The following is a 4,812-nucleotide window of genomic DNA, read 5'->3' as shown; positions in this document are numbered from 1 at the left end:
TGGTCAACCTGGACACTCACTAGCGGTCTAATAATAATATATTAAATGTGTGAGGAAATCATGGATTCATATAACATATCCTAATTCACAAAGCTGTAAAACAGGTAAACACCTTTTAACAATTAACAAAGGATTTTCAAGATTTTACTTTTCTTCATTTAATCAGTTCATCTCAAGCCATGAAAGGCAATGTCATCATTTAAGATTTCTCATGCATCAATATATAAAAGATATCATGCGCAAATCATACCGAGGCGACGGCCCGATCCAACAGAAAGTAAATGTGCACTTGCCGAGGAGCGCCTATAGATGCATCTATTTAATCTGCCGAGGCGTTCGGCTCGTTCCAAAATAAACACACACAGATAGACAGTCAGTCAATAAGTCAACATGGAGCAATTATCCAAGAAAAGCCAACTCTCTTTAAATAATCTGAGGAAGCGAAGCTTAAGTCTTTTTAGAAATCCTTTTATAAATTTAATGTGATTTAAGCAATTCAAACCCTCAAAGGGGTTCACAATTAATCCAAATATAGCATGCTCAATCAATCAAGTAAGAACTTATCAGGGAGTGTTTATCGATATATATATCAACTCCTCTTTTAACAAAATTTTACAAGTAAGGTTAAATCTCTTTAGAAATTCATTTATAAATTCCATGTGACACAAGCAATTTGAGCTATCCAAGAATTTACAATTAATTCAAGTATTCATGCTTTTGGGTCCTAGATACCCGGACAATAGCAAATAGTAGCTACGCACGGACTCTCGTCACCTCGTGCGTACGTAGCCCCCACAAATAGGAGCACATAACCAATTTAACTCACCTATGGGGTAAATTCCCCCTCACAAGATTAGAAAGGAGACTCACATCGCTCCGAAGACTCATAACCGGCATTCTACATTCTTCAGAAAGCTTGAACCAACGGACATTGCTCCAAAACTAGCCAATTAACGACAAACTAATGAGAATACACTCAAGTACTTGTTAACAATGAAAATTATACCAATTCCCAACTCCGCTTAGTGAAATGACCAAAATGCCCTCGGGCCTACGTGCCCGGAATCCAAAATTTCTCGAAGACAAAGGTTACCCATGACCTTAGGAACTCAAATATATGATTTTCTCTTAATTCCATACTCAAAATCATAGCTAAATTCCAAGAATATGATTTTCTAGGTTTTCCACCAAATCCCCACTTTTTATACTAATTTTCACGCCTAAATCCATGTATAATTGATATAGTTAACTCAAAAGCTAGTATAGATTACTTACCTCATGACAAGTGACGAAAGTGGCGTCTCCAAGCTGCTCCCCATCGACTCCAATGGAAGAAAAATGGGGTTGAAATGAACTCAACCCCGAACATAAAACATCCTCACTGCCCCAGTCATTTCCGCTTCAGCGGGACCCTGCCCGCTTCCGCGGTTCCGCTTCTGCAGACCGCTTTCCGCTTCTGCGGCTCCCCTCCACACCAGGCCTTCCGCTTCTGCGGTTAGCCAACCGCTTCTGCGGTTCCGCATCAGCGGATCAAGGGCCGCTTCTGCGGTCCTGGCTGACCTCGCCCTCGTCCGCTTCTGCGGCTTCCTCTCCGCTTCTGCGGGGCCGTTTCTGCTGTCCCATTTCCGCAGAAGCGGAAATACTAGATACCAGATCCCTTCAGTTGTTCTTCAACTTCCAAATTTGATCCGTTAACCACCCGGAATTCACCCGAGGCCCCCGGGACCCCAACCAATCATACCAACCAGTCCCAAAACACATTACGGACTTGCTCGAGGCCTCAAATCACATCAAACAACGCTAAAACCATGAATTACACCCCGATTCAAGCTTTATGAACTTTGAACTTTCCAACTTCCACTTCCGATGTTTAAACCTATCAAATCATGTCCGATTGACCTTAAATTTTGCACACGAGTCATATTTGACATTACGGACCTACTCCAACTTCCGGAATTGGATTCCGACCCGGATATCAAAAAGTCAACCTCCGGTCAAACTTCTCAAAAACCTTCAAATTTCTATCTTTAGCCAAATGGCTCCAAAATGACCCACGGACCTTCGAATTCACTTCCGATCGCGCTCCCAACTCCAGAATCACCATACGGAGCTATACGGAGTCTCGAAATCCCAAACGGACATTGATAAAATTAAAATGCACTTCCAACCAAACTTATGAAATTCCTTCTAAAATGCTAACTTCCACAATAGGCGCCAAAATACTCCCGGGTTATCCAAAACCCGAACCGGGCATACGCCCAAGTCCGAGATCATCATACGAACCTGCTGGAACCTTCAGATCCTGATTCCGAGGTCATTTACTCAAAAAATCCAATCATAGTTCATTATTTCGGCTTTAAGCTTCTGAAATGAGAATACTCTTCCTGAATCAACTTTGAACTTCCTGAAATTTAATTCCGACCGCGCGTACAAGTCATAATACTTGAGGTGAAGCTGTTCATGGCCTCCGACTGCTGAACGGAGCGTTAGAACTCGAAACGACCGGTCGGGTCGTTACATTCTCCCACTTAAACAAACGTTCGTGCTCGAACGTGCTGAGAACTATACTGGAGTAGTCTGAAATCACTGGTTAACTTCTCATGCACCTTCCCGTGCTACCACAACTCAGTTGAGCACATCAGCTCGATCAATTCTGAAGATATTCCCTCTTATCAAGGTAAATAAGCCTTAGGGCCCAATTCCAACATCCAGAATTCTATGCCTGGCCTGTTTCCAACATACGAACACCGTATCAACCACCACACGCTGTACCCAATCATTATTGCACAACTTTGCTGAATTCACACTTTTTCATCATTTTACTCACTGGATCACGATAACATTTTCTGCTCCACTTAATTGGAATTCCACGAATCTGGTGCTCCCATTGCACCCAATAACATACACAGGTCTCACTCCAACTCTTACAACACCGTCACAACAGAAGAGATGTGAAGAAATTCATAATCATTGCCGAGTCGACCAATCATTGAGTCTATACTTCTGACAGGAAACATCACCATATTCTGAATCAAGTGGAGTCTTGCTCCTTAACATACTCTATATAGTCAGATTGCACTGATCCTGAATCCAATGGGCTCATCTCGCCCAGTACGAACTGCTCAGGCAATAAGCCACCCCGGACATAATCAAAAGTCTCATGTGATACCACAATGTGCCAATAGGCTACCATTTTAGAATGCGATTCAAAAGGAAAATGAACTCTGAAAAGAATTACCTAACTCCCGCACTAATATGGATATTCCCTAGAAAATAGGAAACAGAACACAATAAACAGGTATGGGGAACATGTACTGAACATTACGCTGTTGCGGCGCGCAACCCGATCCGAGCACTCATAACCATGGCGGCGTGCCAACCGATCCATACGTAGAACTCACATAAGGAGATATACATCGATCTAAATTTGCTCATTATACAACATACCGAATATCGATCATAAGCACGCTAAGTGCATAATACCATCCCTGAGGGAACATATGGCGTCATAAGCCACAAAACTCAAACACAACTGAGGTGCGATACAGGACCTAAGTCTCAAGAGCCATCCTGCTCACGTAACATCATCGCCACGCGGAACCTTAACACATAAGAATTTACCAAGCCGTCTCACAACTCATACGGCGCAATACATCATTTCATGAAATATATGTGCCAATGAAATAACACTTTGACTACTCCCACATAAGGAGCGCATTACTGAAATGAACACAACTGGCCTGACATAGGGCGCAAATTCACATTTACACCCATCCACCGACCTCAAGTCGATCCTGAACACATGAAACTAAGCCAATAACTCTTCAAAGTCCCATACTACTTTTCCTCTTCTCATAACACACTAGGACAACCATCGTAATCGGAGCAAACCTCCATTGTCCATACCCCAATAAACAGAGTGCCCTCCAGGCATAAATTCTCAAATTAATTATATTACCACAATCCTCATACTCGGTCTAGATCTTAAATCAGTCAAGTGACTATGCGCCACATTTTATGAAACCTTCCTGTGGGACACTCCCCCACAATTTACCATAACAATTTACTGGGTCCTACCTCCAACCCACCGATCGCACTAACGCTGAAAAGCGATCAAGAATCATTAACCATGATACAAGCCCCCTTTACTAAGCACCAATCTCAGGTGATGCTGAAGACAATGCCAACTTACCTTAAACACCGAAGCTCCCTTCCTGCTCATCCGAGCCCGAGACATTCCTTACCAGCACCAAGCCGCAACTTTGATCCTCACTTCGAATTCCCATGCTACTCACTGCACCAATGTGCAACATACGATAGAACACGATTTTAACATTAACATTTTAACGCTTCATTATATAAGAACCTTCTACTGAACTCACTTCTGGAGTACCATAGCAGCACACAGGCGAATCTTTCATAACCGTAGAATATACCAATCTCTAAGCAGTGGTCTAAGCCACCATAGCCCCTCCCGGAATCTGCTTCCACACAACAAGCCATAACAATAGAAGGCTTCTGAATAACATCGATTGTGGCGGCTGACAAGCCTGATACGTACCATCACAAATCACTTACATAACTCGATCACGCTGCAGAACTGACTGCCAACACCAATATGCCAAATTCAACTATGGCCAATCAACTACCTTCTTCCAATTTATCCTTAATTGCCTTAATGATATTACTGATTTCTTCCAACACATCACATACTCCCTCTGCACTCATCCTGAGCGACTTCGAATCACAAGACCATGCTGTCTCAAATCCCACGAACCATTTCATATCTTTCAATTGCTACACCGTGAGCCA

Source organism: Nicotiana attenuata, unplaced genomic scaffold (assembly GCF_001879085.1).
Source record: "Nicotiana attenuata strain UT unplaced genomic scaffold, NIATTr2, whole genome shotgun sequence".
NCBI classification, from domain to species: Eukaryota; Viridiplantae; Streptophyta; class Magnoliopsida; order Solanales; family Solanaceae; genus Nicotiana; species Nicotiana attenuata.
This window is presented reverse-complemented; position numbering follows the sequence as displayed.